At 39.1% G+C, this 27,345-nt stretch overlaps 1 long non-coding RNA gene across 4 annotated transcripts in view; it reads left to right on the plus strand.

Annotated features, from left to right (window-relative positions):
• Positions 1 to 27,094, plus strand: part of LOC134474443 (uncharacterized) — a 92,312-nt gene extending 65,218 nt beyond the window's left edge. Inside the window, exons 2-5 of one of the 4 annotated variants that reach the window (XR_010045336.1) lie at positions 23,522 to 23,629; positions 23,860 to 23,935; positions 25,128 to 25,352; positions 25,465 to 27,094. This is a non-coding gene — a long non-coding RNA (uncharacterized LOC134474443). Of the gene's footprint in view, positions 1 to 9,743; positions 10,941 to 23,521; positions 23,630 to 23,859; positions 23,936 to 25,127; positions 25,353 to 25,464 lie in introns of those variants that run through there. The other 3 variants (XR_010045335.1, XR_010045338.1, XR_010045337.1) reach the window with 3 other exon arrangements.
• The last annotated feature ends 251 nt before the right edge of the window (positions 27,095 to 27,345 follow it).

The following is a 27,345-nucleotide window of genomic DNA, read 5'->3' on the forward strand; positions in this document are numbered from 1 at the left end:
CAGAATGAGTTGAGGAAAATCAATCTGGAGACAGTAGGTTGTGAAGTCACTCCAGACCGTGAGCAAATGCAAGTTGGAGCAGACTGAGCTCAGCAAGATGTGATGTCTACCTTCTAAACAGATAACACAAATTGTGTGTCAATAGGTTGCACAACATACACTAGGTAACTGCAGGACTGAAAGATGGCACTTATAGTAAGAGAAGGTAAGGAAATCAAAAGAAGGCAATAGACTGGAGAGCGATTTAGAAAATAATCATATCTGAAGACTGCTTGCCCTGGTATAAATTACTGTACAATTATGGCGGTGGTCTAACGAGGCGGAAGGCCAAAGCACAAACGCCTACCACTTCCTGCTTCCTCTTCAGCCCTAATGGCACCTCCCCTTCCTGTCTGCATGCACAGAGAATTCCAATCAGCTCCTCACACATCATCAGTATCCGCCGCATGCATCACTTCAATCAGAGGTCATAAAACCTCTGCCTCTCTGTATCTGGTTGAAGGAGACAGCCCAGCCGCCATGGGTTGCGTGCTCCCTCCCAGGTCCTCAACTCAATAAATAAACCTGTTCATTTTGTACTTTTGCTTCTTAATTGCACCAGAATACTTTTAACAGCTACCAGTGAGGAAGAGGAAGGACCAAAGGGTGACGCTGTGTGCAGGCCTGGGAAACGGGAGTGCTAAGCCACCTGTTGACATAAGAAACCAAGGAGGAAGAATTGAGTTGGAGAGGACTGAGTTTGTTTTGGCTACAGTTTTGAGGACCCAAATCGAGACATTTAGTGAACATTTTCAAGCAAAAATTGGGCATATGCAGATACAGATTTTTGTATGGATCATAATTTAGAGAACTTCCTATTTTAACCCAGGGAAGTTGATAGCAACAGGTGGAATAGTGTATAAAAACAAAACAAGCAGAAATAAGTCCTCCTGATAGCAAACTTCTAAATCAGAGGCTCATTATGGGAATAGAGCATGCATGAGAAAAAAAAAAGTGTTCCGGTTCTCTTCTCCCCTTTTACACAGCCAGTCCTTCTAAGTACAGATAGCTCCTCCTATGCAGCTCTCTGAGACTTGGGGTGCCCTGGATACAAAGCATGTATGAGCATGGAGTGGTCTCATTCACCCAGGATGGCCTGGGTGTCTACTATAGGATAGGCACTCTGTCAATAAAAACAATTATGCTGCTCCCCATTTTCAGAACAATCACAGGCTTGGACTGTGGTATCCCTCCAATAGGAATTCCAGAGGAGCATGGAAGAGCATGATTAAGTTTCTGCTGATGTAAGTCAGACGCTCTCTCGGCAATTTGCCACACCTGTCTTGGTAAAGGGACTTCATTATCCCAGAGATGCAGGAGGAAACGTAATTCTACAAAGTTCAGTTAGATCTTCCCTGGTCCTGTGCCTCTAGAATCTCTTTAATTTTGCCTAACAGGAATCTCATAAGGTACAGTTGCTTCCCTCCCTCACGGTTCTGAACATCAATGAAAAGTGTATTCTGAGTTTTGAAGGCCTCCTTAACACATTCCTCTGACTCTTTAGGCAGGCTATAATGAGCAAATCCATTGACCATTTATTCCCGTTAGGTCACTATTGGAAGTATCAGTTACTGAACAGAGTCCACACATGGCGATGTCTCATTGACCAGAACTCAAAATAGCTGTGGACCAATACTCCTTCCTGTTTGTCTTTTTTTTTTCTTGACCCTGAGCATTCTCATAAGAATCATCTCTAGACACCCAAGCCTCTGTCCATGAGTCAGTGCCATTTACAGACTATGGTGGGAGAGAAGCAGACTTCAGAAGGAAATGATCCCCACCTGGAAACCATATTATTTTCATTGTTTTCCTGGCTTGGGTTTTATTCTCTTCTGTTTTGTTTGATTATGTTAAATCTGATGGCATGAGCAGCTATTTAAAAGTTAGCAAAACGTATTATGGTAGCCCTTTTTGATTTACTATTAGCTTATTTTGAAGTTCTTAATTGCATTTATTGTTTTGCTTTTATTATTTCTCCTCTGTTCTGTTTGATTTTTACTATCTCTGAAGGTATCTGCAGCTATTTTGCAGACAACAAGAGGCATTATGGAGACTACTGCTGATTTCATAAGATTTTGAAGTCCCTGTCACTTATACTAGTTTATCTTGATTGGTTTTATTCTGTTTTATTTTCCTTGGTTTTATCCTCTTTAAAATAAAAATTTAAAAATGCAAAAGAAAGAATCGTCTCCCATACAAAGGCTAGAATATAAAATGTACAAGCATGGGAGATGGTGGAATATATGTAGTGTTCATATAATAAAAGAAAATAAACTATTTGTCAGGGTCTCTGCATGAAATTTGAGCACAGCTACAGAAAATCTATTAGATCAACAGAGGTGCTCTCATTTCTATTTGTCTTTCCTGAGTGCATAGTTGAAGTTGCAAATTGGAAAAAGTAAAAACAAAGTCACTCTCCTTCTCCACTGTCCCATGAAATCAAATGTTTGTCCGCATATGGCTGGAGGTGGTCCTTTGCAACTCACAGTGCTGTGCCTGATATTTATCGGAGTTGGAGTTCAGGCGATGATAGTCCCCATTCAGTCTCCCAGTATCTTTTCCCATCCATTTAAGTTACTGGCAGAGGTTTCAGGATTATGCTTTTAACCAAGACAAGCTGAGGCAGAATAGGTTTTCAAGGCAACATTTCTCAGTGCCTGACTTGTGCATACCTGGAGAAACTCCTTCGGGTAGCTGACAGCAATGACTAGAACACTGGAAAGGAAGCTTAATGTTTGCCTGATCTCAAAGTATTATAATTTGCTATCGATGTAGATAGAACCCTATTACCAGCCCCAGTCGGGAGACATTTGGGCAGCACCATCTAAGTACAGATGCATTCAAATCCTTCTGGGAATCTGGAATCAGATTATGATAACATTCTAAAAGAATACTTTTAACATGAAAATAGCCATTTATGTTGATATTTGACTTATGATAACCGTTTGTTCAGCTTAGTAGTTCCATAAAGAATAAAAAAAATTCTAATGTAAGAGATTATAGGAAAGCAGGAAGCTTTACTCTTTTGGCAGAAAAAAAAGGAAAGTATCCAGCTATGAAGAAGAAGTCAACAATCCTGAAGAGAGCTATAAAATGCAGTTTGAAAACAGTAGGGAAATCCAAGATGAATCATCTAAACATGTCCTTGTGAAAGAATGGTGATAGGGAAGGAGAAGACTAGACCCAAGTGGGAGAAAGATCTCCCAGCTCTGTGTCATTTCATCCTAAAGAATACCAAGGGGGATATTCCAAGTCCTTTTATTTATTTGTTTATTTATTATTTTACCCTTGGTCAACACATATTTAGTTGAAATGACAAACAAGCTAGAAAAGTTTTGGTTATAGCAATGTGACAAAATTCTATCCAGTGTCTAGAAAGAAAATAAAGACAAATGTCACAAGTAGAAATTCTAAAACACTTATTTTACATAGATGTCGTGTCAGCACCCAACACTGGCCTGCCTTTTAAAATCATATTTTAACATAGATAAGCTTCCTAAAACACAGCCAAGTTTTGTATTGAGTATAATGAGATTGTGTGTCCAGTTCTCATGAATTGGATAGGGGACAGAAGAACTGACTGTTCAAAGTCCATTAATAGCAGATAAATTCCCCTCCAATGCCTCAAGTGGTGCTTCTCAACTATCACCTATGTATAGGGCTCCAAGAATATGTGAAAATGCAGATTCTGATTCAGACAGTCTATGACGGGACTTAAGGTTTCACATTTCCATATGATGCTGATGCTTCTGGTCCAAATTACCCTTTTTAGCAAGTTGACTGTTCCTGTCATATCCTCCATATATGGAGGAAAATTTTATTGACCTTTCTCATTCAGAGCTGTAACAAAAACTCATCTGCCTCAGAAGTATAATTTTTCTTGCATGGGTTTCACCATAGGCTCCCTGCATTTGATATATATAAGCCTTATAGTAGATCATCAATATTTAATAAAGAAAGATGGGTGTTGTGGTCAGAGTTTATGAGGGAAATGATTTAATGCAGGATATATAATTTATAGGATTATTTTATATTTATCCAAAAAGTCAAATACAAAAGAGTCCAACCACTGGAGACCCAAAGAATTCAGTTGAGGTCCTGGATCCCACAGCAATGCCTTCCACAAGTCCAGCTGAAGGCCTGGAGCCCACAGCAATGTCTCATGCAAGTCTGCACCAAGAATCTGCACTGGGAAGGTCCAAAGGTCATTAGTGGAAGCTAGAAAGTCTGCACAGTGGGATGAAGGATCTGTGCCACCAGGCTGAGGGATCTGCACTGGAGCCAGGAAGCTATGCTCGTGTTAAGGACCACCCAGCTCCCCCACAAGAGCCACAGTTGGCCTCAGTGACAGTGAAGACCCAAGCTCCGCCTATAATGAGATTAGCTGAGTTCATATCAGGAAACCAGTATGACAAGCTTCTCCAGGAGAATCAAAAGTGCACCATCTTCCCCTCCAGTTCTTTTTTTATGCTGTTGGCAACAGTCCTTGTGTGGTCCCCCCACACCAGCACCGTGCTGATTCAGTTCAGCTGGGTTACAACTTGACCATTAGTTAATCTACCACAATGGGGATATACATACATAATCCCTGTTATCTGTCACAATTACAAAATGATGTTGGAAAATCCTGAATTTGTTTAGAAATCTGTAGTTACTGGCAAACTAGTCATATACAGCATCTTGTTTCAGATGTGCTTTACTGAAAAGCTAGAAAACTGTATTCTACCATTTCATAGAAAAGACAGCATCAAGTTGAGATTCAGAAGACTTGAAAGCAGCTCCCAGATCTGCCATCTACTCATCACATGACTTCAAGAAACATGTTCTGCCTTTCTGAGGTCCAGATGAGAAACAAACAAGATTGATTAGATGCCCTTGGGAATCCTTTTAGTTTTAGTGTTCCATGTGCTACATGACCTGTGGGAACATAATTCCTCACTAATGATTTAGGAGTTGCCTGATTAGGGGTTGGAACAGATTGGCTGTTAATAGTATCCATGGCTTCACATAGGTGGGAACAGAGAGGCAAATGTGTAGTGGATGCAGATTATGCCTTTGAAATCATACAGAAGTATTTTAGATCCTGACTTGGGTCATGAGTTATATGGTATTGCAAAAACAACTTAATGTATCTGAGTTTCAATGATAACATCTATAAAGTCTGAGCCATAAAATGTGTAAGAAAACAGAATAGTTTCATTGGAATATTACCAGCTGGGTGATAAACTGTTCCGGTTTGCTTGGACCTGAGAGATTTCCCAGAAAGTAGGCCTTTCAGTGGTAAAAGTAGGATCATACCAGGCAAGCTAAGATGGCTATCTATCCTAAATTTACAAATGCCACCTAAGCTATGCCTGTCACTTTAGTAGGTGTTAGCCATGATTACTAAAAATATAGTAAGTATATGGAGTTCAGGGTAATTTTGTATTCAAGTAGAACACAATCCAAAACTGTGTTCCCTGGGATACAAATCCTGATATCAACTCTAAAGATTACATGGTTTTCCTTCCTGAATGAAAGACTGTGTAGATGTGACATACCAAGCAATACAAAATGGCTACCTTTCTGCAAAATAACCTTTTGAACCAAGGGATAATGCTGACTTTTGGTGACCAGCCTGGACTAAGGGATACTGGCCAAAAATAACAGTGTTCAATAATCCTATTGGATGGGTCTCCAGCCAGAAATGTGAGATGCTGTCCCTTCTAACTCCCATGTCACATGCAGAGGTTACGCCAACATCCTTCTTTCCCTTCAAAACACTCCAGATCTCATTCTTGTCAGGTTATATACAGATATGTCTCCTGGGATTAGCATAAACCCTGTCTCTCACTATTGTTTCAGGAATTCGGGGATTAACCTTCTAGAATGTTCCCTGTATACAATTCTGCACATGCAATTGAATTAAATTCTCTTTATATGTGTTTCATTAGACTATGACCAATTCTGCTTTGGGAGATTTCCTCTTTTTTTTTTTTTTTTTTTTTTTTTTTTTTTTTTTTACTCTCTGCCTACCTGGGCTACCCAGGGCTATAGGAGCTAGGTGTCAATTACTGTTAACCACCTTCCTCCCAATGCTGCCATCTATGATTCTAAAACCATAGTATATGTCAGAAGTTAAAGAATCTAAAGATGAAAGTAGACAAGATGCCTCTCTGATCTTCAGAACCCAACAATTACTTGCTATTAAGTGCAGATCAAGTGGGTTGTGTATACTTGTCCATTGGTGAAGACCATGGTGCATCTGAGAAACGTATAGATACAGACATACACCTTGTCAAGTCCATTACCTGAAATGGAATATTCTTAGCCTCTGAAAGTGTTCCTATGCATGCTCTCCATCACTCTGAAGACCCAAAGGTTTTTAATTGGTCCAATGCTCATTCTAGATTTTTGGCAGAAACCTTGGTCCTCCCTTTTGGATATGAATGTCCCACAGAATCATGAATGTTAGATCTGTGTCCCTTTTGAATGGTGGTAAAATGTTTAAGATGTAGGACCTAGTGGAAGGCCTTTCAAATCACTGAGGATGTACACTTCAAAAAATGAGACTCCAGCACTTTCTTCTTCCTCTCCTTTGTCAGTCAAGAGATGGCATCTTTCCTCACCACCAACTCTCACCACAATATGTCACCATAGGAATAAAGCAATGGGACCAACAAGTCCTGGACTGAATCTTCTAAAACTGTGAACAAAGTAAACCTCTTATTTTTATAAATTGATTATCTCATTAGTTTTATAGTATGAGAAAGCTGAACAACACACTCCGCATCTGAAAAGTATTGTCAGTATGTCTGAAATACTAGATTCTGGGACGCTCTACTATTTTAGAGCATGAAACACCATGTATAAAACCCAAAGAGATAAGCCCCCTTTCTTATGAAATAGGAATGAAGATTCTCAAAATTTGGAAAAGATGCGTGAAGACATAAGTTGATCAAGAAATCATGTTCCTTTTTTTCATATTTCAAGAGAGAAAAATATATAACGTGAAGTATGGCAGAAGTGCTTCTTTCACTGAATCAGAAGCGAAAGGGTAGCACCATTTAGAGGGCTGTTATATGGCTACTTGTGTAGCCAAGCATACCATTCTTAATCAAAATATGAACTCGGGAAGCCTATTTTTCACTCCATGAAAACACCAGATAAGAAGTTGGGGATTAAGATTGACCCTCATTGAAAATAGTATGTGCTCTCTTTTTATCTTAATAATAAAAAAAGGGATTTTCTACATTTTATATACTGTTATTCTCATATCTGGGGCACATTTAAGTCTTGTGAGATTTGGAATTAGTTTGAATCTAGTCTTTGCTATCGTCTTTTCTTAATCCATAAAGAATGATTCATTTGGCTGCTGGCTCTTATTTTGTTGAACTTCTAACCATGCCATAACGCTATTTGCAAGAATATCGATGGTTTTATACTGCCTGGGAGATAAAGCCCCAAATCTTCACATTAAAGGCTTTCATAATCTTATACCAGTTTTCTTTTCAATCTCAGGCCTTTATTAGCTAGAAGCACCCAATTACCCATTTACTGCCAAGCACATGCTGTATTTTCTTCCTACTGTCCATGCAGCTACCCCACAAAACCATCTTCTCCATAAAGCTTTCCAAACATGGGCATTCCAGCAGAATGAGTCACTTTCTCCAGCTCCCAAAACTCCTTGTTCCAAGTCCTCTGCTTCCAATGCTGGCCCATCATGGCCCACTGCTCCATTAAATTGCATATATGACTCTTACGATGTTGGCCATGAGAATTATAAGTAGAGAGAACATGCTCATTCCTTTTTATATCTCCAGCATTTAACATACAGTTTGACACATGGTAGATGTCCAACAAATCTACATAGAAAAATGTTTATTTAATAAGTTCATCATTGCATTTAGACATGAGGAGGCAGAGTTGTCCTCTAAGTCGTGGATACTTCTTCGGTCTGTTTTTAATTTATAAGCTTACTTAACTGGTTGTAAAGTGAATAGTACTGTAAATCTTTTAAGACTAAATCTTTTCAGTTTAGGATAGCTGCTTAAGCACATGTTTTTAATCCCCTTCTCTTCACAAAGGTCCATAAGAACTGCCATTCCTGCACACAGAGAAATTAGCAAAAAATCTGCATTAGTTTTACAAAGTAGGGAAGGGCATTGCACATGAAAACAACTCAGAGGAATTTCTGCTAAATACAGTACAGATGCAAGAAGTTAGATGGAATCCACCCATAGTTTGAAGACATGCAAAGCAACCCCCACCTGACCCATAAGCTGGAAAAGATCTTTGCAGAGAGTTCTATTAAAGTTACTTAAATCAAGTATTGATGAGCCAATCAAAAACAGTACTACAATACTACTGGAACAAATGGAAAGGTTGAGGTCAACTGATAAAGTTGGGAAAGGCTTTTAAAGGCAATCTGAATGAACAAACCACATGAAAAAAATAGACAAAAAATTGGAATGCAGGACAGATATTTCATGATTTTAAGTAATTATGGTTACTTTTCTTGCAAGTAACAATGGTGTGCTGGCTTTCTGTTGGCATGAAAATTCTTGAAAGAATCAACTAAAAAAGCAAGAAAAGTTTATTTTGGCCACTGTTGCACAGATTTCAGTCCATGGTTGTCTGACCCTGCTGCACACAGTAATCATGGCTGGCATGCATGGTCAATGAGCAAAGTGAGAGGCAAACGGGGGCTAGAATCTCAATATGACCTTCAAGGTCGTGTCTTCCCAATGACCTATCTTCCGCCCATTAGGCCCTACCTCCTAAAGGCTCTACCACTTCCTGATTGGGGGTCAACCCTTCAACAGAAGTATGCTGTTCATATACGTTTGCATCTTCGTGCTTTTTGTGGTTGATTTGGCTCTTCAACTTGGTTTCCAAGAGTACTGCTGAAATGCTACTTACCATTTTCAGCACAAAAAAAGCCATGATGTGTCTCACAGAGAAATTACATGTGTTACATAGGCTTTCTCCAGACATTAGTAAATAGTGCTGTTGGGTATACATTCAGTATTAATGAATCAACAACGCAAATTAAATAAATTTGACAAAATTTGTTGTAACCAGAGTCTTGGGAGATTAACCCTATTATTTTTCCTAGGATGGATGATTCAGTATTCACTAATTCATTGTTCAAATCAAACTTTAAAGAACATAACTAGCACTCAGGGGTAAAGGGTAAGTCAAAAATTGGCCACAACATAATCTTGGGGACTGGAAATAGAACTATAAATGAAACCAACCGGTCATAAGTAAATTGTTCAAGGTGTGTGATGAGTGCCTGACTGTCCCATATACTGTTCTCCCAACTTTTGTATATATTTGAAAGTTCCCATAACAGAAAGCTTTTGTTGTTTAAAGAGAGAGAACAGTACAGCAGAGGCACGAATTTGGATTTTCTACAGAGAATGATTAAAAAATCATTCAATGCATTATATAAGGGAGATATAATTATTTAGAAGAAGAATGAATTAAATTTCATGTTAAGTATAAATGATCCAGTGCCATGTAAAGTCAGTATATACAAATCCTCAAAAGCAAAAGACAGTGAACCCGTGTGGGCTTTATAAATTGTAAGGTAATATTGAAACTTACATGTTGTTTTTAGAAAGTGAAAAGAAAAAGCCAAGAAACGTCTAAATAAAAGCTCTACCGTTCAACTGTAATAAAGTTCAACTTCTAATGTCTGTTCTTGTTTATCCCACCAGTAAACCTGCTTCAGGACCCCAGGATGGCTGTTCTCACCTCTACTCCCAGCTCACTTTGAAAGTTTGCAACAGGTCAAGTGCACGGCCTAATGCCTATCATGTCCCCTGTCTTCTCCCGCTGAGATGTCTCAACTTGCTTTCAAACTTCCTAACTAATTCAACAGTTAATTTTGCCAAGACAAAGTCTTTAGATCACTCTATCCTTACATATCTTCTGTAACAGTGTCACCCAAATGTTTTCTAAGCAGTTCTAGAGTTTCTGAGAAAAGTCCAGGAACACAAAGAGCAGGATAAGCTAAAGCCTCCAAGTCTGCCATGGCAGCATAGAACAGCTCTGCTTCTGTGTTTCAGGATTTGGATTTTCCAAAGGATTTTTGTAGAGCGAAAACCCACAGGTTTCTTAGGAGATAACTGAATAAGCCAAGCTCCCAAGATACATTTATGATGGGGGATACAGGGGTCCAATGTATATACTTCCCAGCTGTTTCCAAAGGACCCCAGCTTCCTCCGGGTGAATGAATCACATTCACTTGGCATCTTTCATTCTATTTTCTTCTTTTTTTAAGTCCCTTTTGCAAACCAAATCAATATATCTTTCTCTGAAATGCTTAGAAATGGTTAGATGTTTTGCAGAGTGCTATATGTTATTTTAATCTTTAGCTTGAGAGCGATTTTAAGAACTCCAAAAGATTTTTAAGTTATCATTGCCTTTACTATTTCTTGAGAGTCTTTTGCATGTGGACCATTGGCACTGGTCACTTTGCATTTATGTTTCTATTTAATGATCTCAATAAACTTGCAAAAGAGGTAATGCATTTCCATGCTTCAGTGTTCCTACACAAGCAAGTGACAGACATCCAGAGCCACAGAGGTTCACAAGAGCCACGTGTAAGAAGTGAAGCTTGTCGCTGGAATGAGGTTGCTCTGAACACCTGTGTGGTTTTTGTGTGCATATAAATCTACAGGTTCTTTTGATAAATACCACAAAATTCAACTGCTGGATTCCACAGTAAAAGCTTGCTTTTGCTATGGTGTTAAGTGTCCCCAAGAGTTCATTTGTTGGAAATGTAATTCTTTAAGCAGCAGAGTCAGAGGTGAGGTCTAGAAGAAAGCGCTTGGGTCAGAGATATAAAGATACTGTGCTTGAATTAGTATATTTTTTCTGGGGATGAAATCTCATTAAATCTCTGCAAACAATTCCTTTTTGTTGTTTATTAAAATTAAGTATGAGATGAAGTGTGTTTGTTATTGAGAAATAAGTCCTAGGAGTATAAGGCTCTGCACGTAAACTGGGGTGAGACAGTCATATCCCTCTGGCTCTGGTATGCAACACCCCCAGGGAAACAAGAATGCACTTTCTGAATGACACCTGCAGCGGCTGGCTCCGCCTGCTCTCACCACGTCCCTGCCCTGGAGAAGGGTTCACAGTGGCCATGTGCATTTAGCTAATCTCAGTGTTATTTTCTCCCATGCTCTGGACAGCTGACACCCTTGACAATGATAGCAGAAGTAGGTTCCCAAGCAGTGCTGTCTAGAGTCCTCTCAAAGAATCTGAGTAAATGGATGAAAGCTTTTCTTATCTCTGCCTTTGCAGGCAAGTTAGAAAGAGGTGTGCATGCTGCTGAGCAGTCTCAGCCAGGGACAGAAAGTCTAGAGGAGCCAAATGGCCAAGGGCTGAAAAGTATCTCAAGTGGACCTGCGCTCCTGGAGCAGGAAGGACATGAATACAGCGGAGGTCAGGGAACAAATTCCTCTGAGTCTGTGCATAGGAGCCCTCCGTACTCATACTTAGATTGCCACGGTCAAAACTGAAAATACCTTAGTGTATGCAGCACATTACTGAAGTAGGTAAGAGAGACTGAAAGATTTAAGACTATCAAATACTTTTGGTAAGGGCGAGTAGCAGAATTCTTATTTTCTTTTATTGCTTTAATAATTTTTTCTAATTAAAAGTCATAGGAAGCTGAGGATTTAACTCAGCAGCATAAGAGCCTGCCTAGCAAGTGGGAGGCCGTGAGCCCAAGCCCTGGTACCAAATACTACTCCTAATAATACTAACAAAATAATTTAAAAATAAAAGCCCTAGGTCCCCGGACATATCCTAGTGGCACAGTGCCTGCCTGGCAAGTGTGAGGCCCTGAGTTCAATTCCCGGTACCAAAAAAAAAGTGTAAAAAATAAAGGGGGGTGGGTTCTTCTTGCAGTGCTGGACACTGAAACAGGGCCTCGCACATGTTATGCAATGCTCTATCACTGAACTACACCCCCAGCCCACTTGCACATTTTATTTAAGACCAATCTTAGAACTCCCCTGACTTTCCCAGGATCCGCCATGAACTTGGAAGAAAGTGAATCCAGAAGCAGTTTTTCCCGACCTGACTTCAACTAGTCCCCTGAATTGAAACCCAAGGGGATATTATTCGACCTCAAAGGACAAAGAGATCGTGTCATTTGTGACACATAGATGAAACCACAGGATATTATACTAAGTGAATAAATTTGGTACAGAAAGATGAGTACTGCATGATCTCACTTAAATGTGCAATCTTAAAAGATAAACTCATAGGAAAAAACCCAAGAATAGCATGGTGGTTACCGCGGAGGAAACTGGGGAGACAATGGACAGAAATAAATTCAAGAGATCTAAAATGCAAGACAGTGACTCTACTTGCAAATAGCAATGCGCTGTTCACCTGAAAATTGCTGTGAATAGATGTTCAGCATTCTGATGACAAAGAAAACATTGATTTGCTACATAATGCATATTATTAGATTAATTTAGCCATTTCACAGTCTATACACATTTTAAAATGCCATGTGTATGCCACAAATATGTACAATTTTGACAAATTTTTCATTGGCTCATATTGATCACACAGAATAGTAAGATTTATTTTATTTTTGGTACATGCACATAACATATTTTGATTATTTTCATACCTATTATGTCCCCCTCCCTTTCTTTCCACCTCCCCTAATCCATTACCATCCTAAAGTCTACCTTTTGGATTCCTTGTTGATTTTTTTCAAAAGCTGCCATGAAGGTAAGAAGTGTGCCTACCTGGTTCATTAAGTCACCTCAGAACCTCACTCTGAAGGGACACTCAGAGAATACCTAGCAAATGAAAAGGCAAGTTCATATAGCAAGTTGGAGCACAAACTAAAAGACAGGAGAATCATGTAGAAAACAAGACTTGTGTATCTCAGGAAGAACCATGAGCTTTTGGAAAATGAAACCCCAAAGGCATTTCTGGTGACATTCCAGGAAGGAGGAAGGTATGCACACTTTTATCAAATGATTGTAGACTTCTAAGTCCAGGGACGAGAGGCTGGGGATGCAATAACCTTAGTATTGTGGTTCAACCTTTGGGCCAGAAAATCAGATGGTCCTTGCTCCTTAGATAGAGAGGTGTGATTCTAATTTATCATGCAAGATTAGAACACTTTTGCAAGTAAAAAAAAAAAAAAGATGATACTTATAGAGATAACAGAGCAGATAGGGAAGTCCAGGCATTGAAATTAAGATTCACTTAGTAAAACTTCCCTGCCCTATGGGAGGATCCTATAATTCTAAGCCATAACATTTATCAGTGAGCTTAAATCTGTTAGGTTCTGTTAAAGTCTGAGGACTTCAACAAACATAGCAGTAAACATGGCAGCTTGCTGGTTTATTAAGAGAGTGGGAATTCTGATGGGTTTGGAGCCCTTTAATATAAGGCACTCATTCTCTGGTTTCAAGAACATGGAGGCATTGAAGAAGTCAAAGTACTAAGAGGTTTATTTCAGAACTAAAACTCTAGATATTTTTAAATACCCTCTGAAACACTAAGAAAAACTTAACTTTCCATATCAACAATATGACTTGTTTTATCTGGAGTGGTTTAGGGAATGTCTGGAATGAAATTGGAGGAAAGAGGTTTACATCTTCTTACTATACTGTTCCCCCATCATCCAGCTGCACATTTCTGCAGTCGCTGCCTGAGTACACCAGGAACTGACCACATGACTAAGCAGAGCTCAAAATTCCAAGCCTCAGCATCTTCATCCATAAAGCTCGTTACCCAGAGTTCTTGTCGGCTACATTTCTACATTGCTTGGACCTTCTATGACCTAACCCTCTTATTGACCTGCAGAAAAAAACAGCTGACATCATGCTGTGCCTTACAGACCTACCAGAATGATTCATTCAATATTTGTAATCTTTGAAAGATAAAGTTGCTCCATAAAAGGGTTAGAAAATAACCATGCCTTTAGTGATGTGCTAACATGCATATATAGGCGTCTTTTCTATCCAAACAGTATTATAATTGCCTGTTCTCTTATTTTCGTATACTGTCTTCCTATTTTTTTTTTTTTTCCTGTCTGGGATTCTAAAAGTCAGAATCACTCTGGATTAGTTTGTAAACTCTCATCTTTTCTGATTGGGCTCATCTGAATGGAGACCTCACCAGAGTCTTGGCAAATGGCATTTCCATTAACATTTCTATTTCTGTTCTTTCAGGGCACCTACAGATTTCCCACCAAGATTTACATTTACTATTTTAAGAAAGTGCTTTTAAAAAGCCAATGGGCTTGCTAAGTTTAAATCTGACTTTCTCAAGGGATGCTTAAAAGAAATACACAAAGTTTTTTTTTTTTAAGAACCTTTGTAAGTTCAAAATAACATTCCAGAAGGAGTCACTAGAAAAACATTCAGGGGAAGAGAAAGAAAAATGTTTTGCATTTGTTACAGACCTGGCTTCATCTTAATGTTCTGTTTTGTTTTTCAATGCAGAAAAGTCAAATAGCCCTAAGAGTCAGATAATAATTGAAAAAAAATTGCCTGGTACTTCTCATATCTGGAATATTTTTTCCAGGGGGAGGAGCTAAGGCTGTCTGCATTCATTGTTCAACAGGCCAGGTAGAAAAGAGACTCAAACACAGGGGTTTAGAGACCTCCTTAGGTCAGGAGTAGCATTAGAGCCATTCCTACACTATACCAACTGGAACTTTCTATCAGGCTGATGACCCATGGTCTGCTTCCACCATCGCCAAACTGGAATGTCTGATATGATTGGACGCCTGCCAAACAGGAAGATAAGCCCTGGATGATTATTTCAATAAAAATGTAAGAATTACAGTGATTTTCATTAGATGTGGTAAGATTCAGACAGACCTCTGTGGCATGTCAGGGGTAGAGGGTATTAGAATTAGGTTTCACTGCTAAACTAAAACATCCTCAAAATAGTGGCAATATAACCATTAAAAAAGTCCAGAGGGAGGCAACCTAGGGCCAGTATACTGAAAGCATAGTTCATGAGAGCAAACCAAACTCCTTTTTTTTTTCCTACCTCATTCAGCCTGTGAATTTTGTTTTTAAGGTAATCTCAGGGCTCTAGATGGGCCTGATCTATAATGACTATCAAGACTGCGTTCCAAGTACCATGACCTCTCAGTATCCACAGGGGACTGGTTCTACTACTCCTGAAGATACCAAAATCCAGACATATTCAAGTCCATCATATAAAATAGCGTGCTGTTTGCCATTTTAACTAATGTATATCCTCGCATACACATCGTACCTAGATTAAATCATACCTAGATTACTTAGAACACCTAACAAAATGGAAATGCTGTGCAAATAGTTGCTATACAGTGCTGTTTAGCAATTAAAGATGAGAAAAATATATCTGTACATGCTCAGTACTGATGCAGCTGTTTCTCAAATACTTTTGACCTATGATTGGCTCTGATTCATAGATGCATAACCTATGGGTATGGAAGGACAATTATAAGAGGAAAGAGAAAATGAGAAAAAGTGATCTCCTACCTAGTAAAGGGGTTTCCCTGGGGTCCCTTACAACACTTGCTGTGTACTCAGTGGTGAAGGCTTGGTCATAGAGTAATTAGTTCCCCCAAACCTGAGAGTTGCTACTTTATAAAGGTACCCAGCAACTTTGATTACAAACAGTGATTGCAATAAACCTTTTTATATCTTCTAAAGGTATCAACTTTCCTTTAGAATCTATAAATCATTTTAGACTGCAAAAACCCTTATGAAGCTTATTCTTTTACCAATAAAGATAATATGACAGAAAAGAATGCTGCTTTCTATAAACCATAATAAATGCTATTTAACTCTCATAATGGTAAATAATAGCAACTTTGTGTGTTTTCTCCAAAAACTGGTAAGATAAGAAAGCTCAAGCTATAATTCTAATATTGATGGAGTCCTAAATTCACTTTAGATGAAAAGCAAGAAAACTTTACCTTTCCAGAGAATATTTCCCTGTCTTCTCTCCACCTACAATGTTTTCCACATCCATTGCCAATAATACCAAGGCCTCCATAATTCCACACAGCAGAGTTTGAAGAGTACAAGTCTGGTTGAAAAGGTTGGAGTTTAGGAAAAAGAGGAGGGGGTTAAACTTGTCTCAAAGGTGCATTTCCAAAGCAAACCTGATGTGGTGCCCATAATACATTCAGAGCCTGTTAAATTCAAGAACAACATCCCAATTAGCAATCTCCCCTCTCATAATAACTTGACTTTGTCACACAAGGAACCACTGATTTGGAAGCTTCTCCAGTGTTCATAAATAAATATTTGCAGAACAGATGCTACCAATAGGGGCAGGCTGTGGCCAGACACAATTTACAGGGTAGGGGAGGGAGGGCTGTTTCCCTTGAAGTGTTCTCTAGATTTTAGGATCTGGACTTGGAATTCTAAGGTGGCCATTTAGCTTTAAGCATTTATTTTAACACAGAATACTTTATTAAATTAAGAGTTCCTTTCACACCAAAATTTAAGGAAACTAAGGGGCTTATTTGAGAGTACCTGCAACTAATTTTACCTACCATACTGTACCCACTAGGAAGGTTATTGATGCAAGTAACAAGAAAGTGTTTCTGTCTTTGCTTTTTTTTCCTCCTCTTTTCCTTAAACTTAAGGACACAGCATCAGCTTAGGAATCACATGAAGTCTCCTGTCAGAGTGCATGAATCTGCACAAGAAGCGGCATGCTCATTGGCTTCTCAAAGAGGTGTGCTTAATACTGCTGCTCTGTGTTAAATATGACTTGAGTACAACCTCAAGTGTTCAAGGGTAGGAAGCCTAACACCTAGTGTGGTGATTAGCTGGAGTCTCACCTTTAAAAGTGGAGCTCATGGGAGGTAGTAGGTCACTGGGGAATGTCTTCAGAAGGAATTAATGATGCAGTTCTCGTGGGACCTTGGTTAGTTCCTTCAAGAGGGTTGTCATAAGGAAGCAAAATTAACTCCTGAATCCCTCTCTTGCTCCTGTCTTCCCATGTGACCTCATTTGCAAACATTTCCACCACTTTAATGTCATCCTCTTCAATGGCAATGCTCTTGAATTCCAGAACAGTGAGCTAAAAATTTTGTTTTCTTTACACATTATCCAGCCTCAAGGATTTTTTATACTAGACTAATATAACTTTGTCACCAAAGAAAATCCATCAAACATCAAATGTAAAAGGTTTTCTCTTTCCTTTATATCTGTCAGCAAACAAGAATGTATTCCAGGTAGAGATAGCAACACTATCTACCTGATAAGCTATTGCTTAGACTTACTGCTCCAGCCCAAACTCTGTCTTTTCAGGAAAGTATCCGACTCCTTTATATAGATGTATGCTTCTTTACTCAGCTTCTGACTATGATTATTTAATGATATTGTTTTATAGTTTTATTTGTACATTCTCCTCTTCACTCATCTATGATGTCTCTGACATTTTATTATGTATTAGCTGGTACCACAATTAGTACATTCCAGCAAATTTACAATGAGCAGATGGATGGATGCATGGATGGATGGATGGGTGGATGGATGGATGGATGGATGGATGGATACTCTCCTTTCACTGCCAGTAATGAATTATCCACCAACCTATTTCTGTTCACTGTCTACCAGATTACACTTTTTCTTAATTTAAGGGAAAGTAATCATCGTGGTGTCTGAGATTTCTGAATGTTTAAGCTTTAAAATAAGCCTACTTCTTTGAACTTTTGTCCATTTATTTCTGTTTTCTCTAAGCGAACTGTAGAACTGCCACTGTATTCTGTAAATGGATTGAGTTCACCTTCTAAGTACAAATACTTTCTCTTTTTTGATATGAACTATTTTATGCCTGGGCATTTCTGTAGGAAAAAAATTTGCAGTCTCAGACTTCAGTGAATCTAGCACCATGATCAGGAGATGGTTCTGCTTCCAGCTTCTTTAAGTGGCTGTGTCAATTGATTATCTTCATCTTGAAAAGAAACTAGATTTTAAAAACTGTTCATTTGGTTACTTGTGATGTTTTACTAGTTTTTAACGTGCATTACTGACACGCATGCTTTAAATACGTGTATCTCTAAAATGACTCTCCAGAGCTGATGAATTTTCTCTTCAATGCTGTAAACCAGTCATGAGAAAAAAGGACGGAGGCAGGAAAGAGTTAACTGTCTCACAAGCTGTGTGTTTTCCTCCTGGTGCAGCCTCTTCGAAGAGACTCATTATTTGTGGAAATGGTGAGTTCTGTAGGCAGAAATAACTTTTTAAAAAAAGAACATCTCTCTACCCCCCTCTAAAATCATCTCAAAATGAATACAAGATTTCTCATGAAAGAGAGAAACCTTTATTATGGCCAGAATGATTCCATGCATACTCAGCCAGGCCACATGAAGGCAAATCTACACTAGTTTAAGGCCCAGGAAAAGCTGATGAAGACTTAATGTTAAGGTAGTGAGAACAGAAGCCAAGGGTAGGGGACAGGTTTTCTATTGAGTCACAGGGCCATGGGAAAATCTCACTGCAGGGAACAATTGATCGAGAGGAACATAGGACACTTCTCTTAGCTGATTTTAAACTAAACACAAAGGGCACTTCATTTTAAATAATAAGCTGTAACATTCTGGCAGCTTCACATGAGAAGCCCTTAAGGAAAATAGAAAGAGAAAAACAGAGAAAAATAGAAGGGAAAGAGTTAACTAAGGAAGAAGACAGGAAACAGAGGAAGGATGTGAGTGATGTCTGGGCGAAGTAGCTAGTATTTTCTTTTGCCCCAGATATTGTTCTAAATGATTCATACATAGTAAGTCTTTTAGTCATTCTAACATCTTGCAAAGCCTGGGTTATTACCTTCTCTGTAGAAGTATGTCACAAAGAGTTTAAATCACCCAGTGCAATAGCGCTAGGGTGTGGAAGAGCTGGGATTTGAACCCAAGAAATTAGGCTGTGGAGTCTATTCCCTCAATGGCAGGTGTGGCTGAGAGATTCCTTTCAGAACCCACTACAACTCCCACTTTGATTCTAGCTTCTAGCTCCGGATTCCCATTGCCCATCACCCTGTACATGGACACTTTGTGAAGCATTGCTGAATGGCCAACTCGGGTAGCCACCTCTCACCCAGAGGTCACCCTGCCTAACCCCTTTGACCTGTGGGACTTTGCACCCTGTTCTCAGTTGGATTGACACTCTTGATGACCCAAGCTCCAGACGCCTTGTTGTGGATTCCTCATTCCCCTGACCATGTCACATGTGGAAAGCAACACAGACCTATTTCTGTAGCTCACCCCCCTCCAGGTTTATTGATCGTTTCTTTGTTTTATTTTCTCTGAGCTGAAAAGTCCCATGCAAGATATAGCAAGAGAAACGTGCCTAAACTTTCGCATCAACATCCAGATTTTCAACAGAAACTTATAGGAGTGAACATAGAAAAATCCAGTGAAATCAAGTTATCAGTGAGGATGTGCCTGGGTGACGTGGAGGCTGATGCTGGTTACTCTCAGACTTCAGATCTCAACACAGTTGAAAACTGGGAGTTTGGACTAAACCAGGAAACTCTCTGGGACTTAAGATCTATCCTTATTAGCAGTGACTTTTGCAGAAGGAAATAGTAGTACTTGATAATTTCTTGAGTCAGTGTATGAGTATTTCCATCATCCTGACATCCTGACAAAGCCAGATGATGCTAGAAATTTGTCTTGTAGACAACAGGACTCCAAGCAGATCTCCTTCCAAAGCTTGATGGGGGATCTTTGTCTCTCATTTGCAAAGGGCACAGCAGGGAAAGCCTGAGATTTGGGGTAAGTCTGTTGTAGCAGAAGTGAGTATTTTGTTGGTGCATCCACAGTTCACAGCTGGTGGGAGTGTTGGGAGCTGCGGGGCTCAAGCTGGGTGTCATTTAAGGATTTACACTTAGCAAAGAGGCTCACTCAGGGTATATGTTCATCCAAGGGACACATTTATCCAATATCCACTAGTTGGTCTTCAGGAATGGGGAATAAAAAGGTCACAAGTCAAGACAACTCTGAAAGATCATCTCAGGTCCACAGCTCCCAGAGACTCAGGGCCCGAATCAGGGAATAATGGGTGAAGCATTTGTCTTAGGTACCAAATCGAAAGGGGGCATGACAAGTCTCAGTAAGCAGGATGGTTAAAATTATAATGGAATTCTCTTAAAACAATGCAAAAAATCCATGATAAAATATTGAAGTGTTGTATAAAGACAGACACTAACAGTGAAGAGGGTAAGCTTAGTATGTTCTACAAATACAGCATTGGGCTTTTGTCTTTATAATATTTAAAATGTGGGGATTTTTTAGCAAAACTTTTTAGATCAAATACTTTTTGGTGGTTCATTAAAATATGCATTTTGATTGCAAAGTTTCTTAGCATTCCTTAAATTTTGGCCCTAAGCAAATGCCTCTTCATTCTAGGTTCTACAAGGCTTCTACTGATAGCACATCACAGTTGAATTTCTCCAGCTCTATCTTGCTTTCTTTGCTGTTTCATAAGATATTCCCTAGTGATTCCTAATAAGACTCGTACCCAACACAATATCAAAATCTTCCTGGCAAATGACAACAAAGGGAAACACTTGTGGGACTTAAGGGAGTTTGTGGAGTACTCAAATTTGAATGAAAAGCTCAGTCCAGCACCTCACTGAACAGGTGATCCTGGGCAAGACACCTAGCTTCTAAGTCTGTTTTTCCCCCCTGTAAAATGACATCAGTGTTATGTCTCATCACATCCTGGGCTGCTGTGGTGAGCTCCCCCAGGTAAAGAACTCAGATTAGTGACTAGCAGGTAACAGGTGTTCAGGAAATATTGTCATCCTTTCTTGTTTCCGTCTCCCCTTCCTGAACCCCCAAACAGGTTGAGGAGAGAGCACCTCTGGTTGTCATGACCACACAGGAAGGCCTGAGAAAAAGGACCAGAACCTCTTTCCTTAGTTTTGCTGAATTAGCATAGGTTCAGCCTCTTCCAGCTAAATCAACAGGCTTTATCCTTTGGCTACTGATAATCAGCCAACCTCTTCCTGGTGAGACCTGTACTGTGTGAGGTCTTCCCACTCAACTGTCTCTAAACATCTGTGATTAGGGCCAATTAGGGGCAGGGAAGGGTGCCTGCCAGTCCTCTTCAGGATAAAGAGGAAGTCCTGAGGTGCCATTATCACTAACAAGACACCATCTGTCACCCTAGGTCTCAGGAATACAAGGCTCATGCAAACGCAATATCAGTCTAGCTAACTTTATCTGTGTTCCCCAAATGGTAACACTGTTTGTATCCTACTGATAGGGGAATCAGGCACTGATTTCTCAATGTCCAGGCAAGAATTTTTAAATTGTATGAAGCTAAAATAGCCAATATGGAATGAGAAGGAATCAGAAAAATCAAATAGAGGTTAAAGCCCTTCCTTCATTAAGACTCACCATTGCAATGAGAAAGAGAGAATAAGCACACATGTAAAAGATACAAGCAAAACACATGCCCGGTAACTTAAGATGGGAATGATCCGTTTTCCCTTACTGCCTGTCAACATTAGGGTTCCTGTAACGCCTTCCCATTAATCTTGTCTCCTGCATCTGCACTTCCCCTACCCAGACAGAAGCAAGTTCTTCACTCCACACTTTCATAGCTTTAAATGCTAGATGTTTTGATTTACTTTAGCTGCCTGTGTCCACGCTATTACATTGTTCATTTTGTGTTTAATAAATGCTTACCCAATGCTCATAAATAAATGGTACGAAAAGATCACTTATCATAAGTAAAGAAAGATTTCCAGACAAGGTGGTTGGATTTTTAAAAATGTTTGTTTTGTTTTGTTTTTTTTAAGAAATGGAGGAACAGGCTCCCCTGAAGTGAAAGTTATAAATAGGAATTCCAGTGGCCACATGAAACCCATCCACACACTTGCTGGGTGTTATGGGTTAGATGTCAAATTCCCCCAAAAAACTGTATCAAGGTGGGATTCTTAGAAGGTGCTTGTGTCATGAGTGCACCATAGCTGACTTGCTGCTAGGAAATACAGATGACTGCAAGAGACGGGTCACTTGAGGCACGACTTGGAAGGGTATATCTATCACCCTGGCTCTTCTTTTCTCTCTCTGCTTCTGGTCACTGTAGGTGAGCCATTTTTCCCTGCCATACCCTTCCAGCAGGCCATTTCTGCCTCGGAGCTAACAGACCATGGCCTGAAAACATGAACCAAAATACACCTCTCCTCCTTAGAACTGTGGTTGTTGGACTTATTGTTTTGTTTTGTTTTATTGTCCCAGTGACAAGAATGACAAAGACACTGGTTGGTATTTTGAAATTAGATTGCCTGCTGCCGCCATATGCATTCTATACTGGGCTTCATTTCTATCGCTTTCTGGCCAATCTCTGCATGTATGATGAGTAGACTTGCAGAGATTTATTTCTCCTCCCTGCAGCCTGTTGTCTACAGCTGCTTGCCTCTGTGAGCTTAGTGGTTTCTGGACTAAACACATCAAGGATTGACTTAAAAGTATATATTTCTCTAATTTCTTTAACCATGTCTATAAACATAGAATAACATCTAATCTTTTAGGATGAAAAGCAGATCTAGGAAGAAAAAGTACACAGCAATTACTAAGTGCCCACCAGATAAAATAACTAGGCTTTATTGTATGTAATCCTCATAACCACCTTAAAATAAATTATTCCCTTTCACCATTTTTCATATAAACAAATTGAGGCTCAAAAGAGTTAATGAACTTACCCAAAGCCACAGAGTTGGTTTCACAACTTGTGTCTAAAACATTCCCCAAGAAGCTGGAGTATTTACAAGTGGGACTTCGGAAGGTGATTAAATTGTGAGGCCTCTGACTTCGTTAGTGAATCATTCTATTGGTGGGTCCATAATTTGATGGCATTTTGGAAGCTATGGAAACTTAAGAGGCGGCGTCTAGTTAAAAGGAATGAGTCATGGGAGTATAACCTGGAAACTAACTCTTGACTCTCCATCCCTCTCCCCTACCTCTCCTGGCTACCACAAGGCAAGAAGAATTCTTCTGCCTTATCTTTCCACCATGATGTTTCTGCTTTATTCCCAAAAACAAGGGATCCAGATGACTACAGACCAAAGTCTCTGCATCTGTGAGTCAAAATAAACCTTTCCTCCAGTAAAATAATTTTCTCGGGTATTTTATCATAGCTACCAAGGGCTAACTCATACAGCTGGAAAGTGCAAGAGAACTCTGACCAAGAACTGAGTACCTACTATATTGTTAATGTTTTCATTCTGTGGAGCTAGGAAGAGCAGCAGGATTCCCACAGGCCGAATTGTGAAGGAGGATGTGAGCCATGTTCTGAGCAGCACACAAGCTTGCATACGAGTAATTCCTTTTTATCTGAAGCAAAGCGGAGAAGTCATGTGCAAATAATCCAAAAATAGTTTCTAATTTTTCTTGGGATAAATATAAATTTTTGGCAAAAGACACCCCTTTCAAAGTGTGTTTTGATTAGAGTTACACGAAAAGGCGTTTTTATTCTCTCAGGCCTTGCCAACTAATAGCCAGAAGGGGACCAAGAGGAGCACCAGCCTGACTCCCCGCTACTTTTCAAGCCAAAGGATTGGGTGCAGTCTGCAGTGCTTCCAGAAAAAGGTACCAGTGTAAAGTGGTGCTGAAGTGCAATGGGATGGCTGGCATGGGCTGACTCTCTGCCATGCTAGAATGCAGAACTGAACCCTCCTCATGCCATCAGTGAGGAAAGTGAGATCAGATTATAAGCATCTTGGTCAAGGCTACATGACAAATTCATAGAAAATGGAGGTGGAAATCTAGATCCCTTAATCTCATCTCCTTTTAATATCAACCTTCCTTTTTATTCCTAGTGTCAGACTACTCCAGACAAAGAGATGTTGGCATATAAGACGAAGTGAAGACCTAAAATAAGAGGGACAGAAAGTGGTGAGTGGAAAACATTTCATTCTAGGCTCAGAGCAATTTCAGTAGAGTGAACAATGGACTCAGGTAGACCTGTGTAACTTTATTCCTATGACTTTACCTCTTCTGGCTTTTCTTCAGTTGAAAAATTCAATTACTGTGAGAACTCATAGTGTTTTTCACAGAAGTATCTGGCAGAGAGTGAAACCTTGGTTAATGCAGATAAGGACTCTCCTGATCCACCCAACCTGGCTTCTATTGAGTGATTTATGGATCAATCACTAGGTGGTTTCCTAGTTGGGTCTCTGTATTAGTTTTCCTAGTTGGGTCTCTGTATTAGTTTTCATGTTACTATATTTAAATACCTCAGATAATTAACTTACAAAGACTAAGGTCACTTTGACTGGTGATTTTGAAGCTTCCAGCCAATGATGAAGTGGCCCCATGCTTTGGGGCTTTAATGGGGCAGACATCAGTGGTAGGAGCTTGGAGAAAAGCAAAACCATCATGAGTAGGAAGCAAATAGACTGGAATCACTTAATCTTCTTCAAGAGCACATCTACAAATAACCCAAGGACCTCCCAGAAGGCCACTCTCTGTGAAGAATTCACCACCTCCCAAATCTGCCACTCTGTAGACCAAATCTTAGAACTTTTAGAGGACAACCAGCATTCAATCCACAGTGTTTTCTAAAGCATCTTTGTTTCAGACTATCCTAGATGGAATTACTCTAATATATTAGCATGCAAAGATGAATGAGATCTATCCTCCCTGGCCCTCAGACTCAAAACCTATACTCTTCTACCCTACAGTCAGATGGTGAAGGCAGAAGCTGTGACCACGGGGCAGGTTTGTGGGGCGGAAAGAAGCAGACAGTGCAGCAACCCTAGGACATCCTCTTCTGGGCCCATGGGTTCAGCTAGAACAGTTGGCCAAAGCTGCCCAGTTCAAAGAGGAGAACCTCTCTGGCTTGTAGAGACAAAACAAGGGGGTACCCATGATTCTATCTGTAAGATGAGACCCAAGAAGTCCTGGCTTTATAGGAGCATGTATCTGGCTTTCATTTATTTGATCTTTGCCGAGACTTAAAAATGATCAAACAGGATGTAGTAAATCCATTCTAGAGATAAGGACATGGAGGATCTAGGGAGTAAAATAACTCTAAGTTTAGATAACATCAAGATAGAGCTGCTATTTGGGTCTGTTTTGTTGTAAGGGACTGTTAATAATCTTTGTACCTGCTGAAGAACAGAGGCAGCGACTCATTCATCTCTGTGGTTCAGTGTCTGGCAAACTACAGAGGATCAGTATTTGTTAAAGGAATGACTTTCCTACCCTTGATGCCGCCATGGCTGTGTTTGAATAAATCCAGCCCTGTGAATCACTTCGTTATCTCACAGCGTGACTTCAGAAAAACTCATCATCACAGACTTAGTCAAATGTAAGTCAGTGAAACAAACATTTATTTAGCCATATTAAAGGCAGTCTTTTAGTAGAAATGTTCTTGCCCAACTGTCATTCACCAACCATCTAAAAATCAATTGTTTTCCCAGTGTTCAATGTAATTGAAGAGGCAGCCCTGAACTGCAGTCCTTCACAAGACATAGGAACAGCACTGCTCTGGGTCTTTCTTCTTGTCGCTGCTGCTGCTGTTGCTGTTGCTTAGTGAGATAAACTCGGCATTGTCAAGAGGGAGCAGAGTGAAGAGAAGAATCAACTGAGATGGCTTGGGAATTAGAGATGCAACATTGAGAATTTTGTTTGCAAACAGCCTTAAAGTCATGGTATCATGCTCCATAAGTTTTTGCATTTACGAAAGTGATCCTGTAAAGAAAATGATGAGGTATCAGAAAATATATATTAGCATAAAAAATGGCAGACACTTAGTTGGTCACTATGGAGCACACCTGTGATTCTAGTACTTTGGGGAAATAAAGTGGGAAAATCATAATTTGAGCCCTGCTTAGGCAACTTAGCAAGACCCTGTCTCAAAATAAAAAATGTAAGGAATGTAGCACAGAGCAAAGTTCCCAAGTTCAAACCCAAGTATCATACAGAGAGAGAGAGATACACTTTGAATGCAATAAATGTAGTATAGAACATATGGATTCGATTCGATTCAAATGGAAAACTTTAATTACAGTGCAAGTTCAAGAAGTCTTCTCATAACTTATAGTACAACAAACAAAATATGATAAAGTATAAAAAGATAAAAACAGAGAGATCGATTCAGAAAATGTATCAATTATATACAACAAGATTTCCTGAGAGATCAGAATGTTCAAAAAATAATCAAAAACACAGAAATTTTTCCTGAATTTAAAAAAATTGGAATCTTCAGTTTGAAAGGATTCACCAAGAATTGCATGATAAATAAACTGAGAAAAATATTATATATATCCTCTCACAAACCTGATATATATATATACATTTATATATGTATTTATATACATATAAATACATATATATGTGTGTGTGTGTGTGTGTGTGTGTGTGTGTGTATCTCAGGTCTTTGGGGTCTATAACTCTTTATTTATTTTTATTTTTAAAAAAGTAAAACAGAAAAGATAGAAATGATACAGGATTTTTTAAAAAGCAGGAAATTAACACTAATTAATATATTGCATATCGTTATCTTAGAGGTAGGGCTCAGAGTACAAGGTTTAGGCACAAAAAATAAGATCAAAAAAGAAAGCTCAAGAATTCAGACATTTTGAAAATTTAGCCAAAGAGAGAGAGAGACAGAGAGAGAGATAGAGAAAGACAGAGAGAGAGAGAGAGAGTGACAGACAGAAAGAAGGGGGGGGAAATTCCACATCACATTTCTCTATAACAATAAAAATCTGAGAAATAAATTCATTAATTTTAGATGAAAAAGCTCTTGTAACTAAGGAAGATCATTTACATATGGAAAAAAGTTAAACCTACTCCAGTATAACTATGAAATAAAACAGAGAAAGGGCTTTCATAGCAACAATTAAATGAATAATGTCTAAAACGATAATGCAGACAAAGTATAAATAAACTGTGGTGAACAATAAGAACAGTAATACTTGGACTAAGAGTTAAGTTTCATATTTTAAAAAATTACTTTGAAATGATGTAAACACAAGAACAATTCTGGTTAAAAATACTGTATAAAAATTAATGCTAATTAATATTAATACTTAATAAAAATTTTAAGCCTGATTTTTTTTCTTCTGGATTTAATTTTCTTGACCATTTCAACCAAAAGCTTAACTTAAATCATTAGCAAATTTCTTGAAATTTTCTCTCATATCTCACCTTTACTCTTTAGTCTCACATTTAACTACCTGGGCTTGTCCTTCATTACACTTCTGCTAAATTACAAAGATAATTTCCTGACCGCTTGCTCTCTCTCCAACTGTACACACTTCAACCTACCCTGAACAGATTAATCTTAAAATACTATT

The sequence above is a fragment of the Cavia porcellus genome, unplaced genomic scaffold, assembly GCF_034190915.1.
Source record: "Cavia porcellus strain 051 isolate PalLab524CR breed Dunkin Hartley unplaced genomic scaffold, mCavPor4.1 scaffold_32, whole genome shotgun sequence".
Lineage (NCBI taxonomy): Eukaryota > Metazoa > Chordata > Mammalia > Rodentia > Caviidae > Cavia > Cavia porcellus.